The sequence below is a fragment of the Giraffa tippelskirchi genome, chromosome 7 (assembly GCF_054371585.1).
Source record: "Giraffa tippelskirchi isolate mGirTip1 chromosome 7, T2T-mGirTip1v1.2.pri, whole genome shotgun sequence".
NCBI classification, from domain to species: domain Eukaryota; kingdom Metazoa; phylum Chordata; class Mammalia; order Artiodactyla; family Giraffidae; genus Giraffa; species Giraffa tippelskirchi.
The window spans coordinates 10,803,847-10,804,144 of record NC_137281.1 but is presented as its reverse complement, the minus strand read 5'-3'; positions in this window follow the sequence as shown (position 1 = coordinate 10,804,144).

The window sequence follows — 298 nt, the reverse complement described above, 5'->3', positions numbered from 1 at the left end:
GCCTACAGAGACCTCCCGGACTACGCTTCCCAGAATTCCCGACAGGAGCACGGACACAACCACCGCCTGGAGCGGAAGTTATTCAACGACGGTATTCCCGTACTACACTGACCAGAATTTCCAGGCACGTCCTAGCCTTCGAAAGGGCTGGTTGGTATACTGAGCTTGTGGATTGTATTTTCACAGCATCCCCGCTCGGAACGAATTTCGTAACCCCGCCTCCCTGGAGCCGAAACGTTTCCAAACCTAGAGCGCTCTACTACACAATTCTGTATTTTCTCCAGCAGACAATGCATTA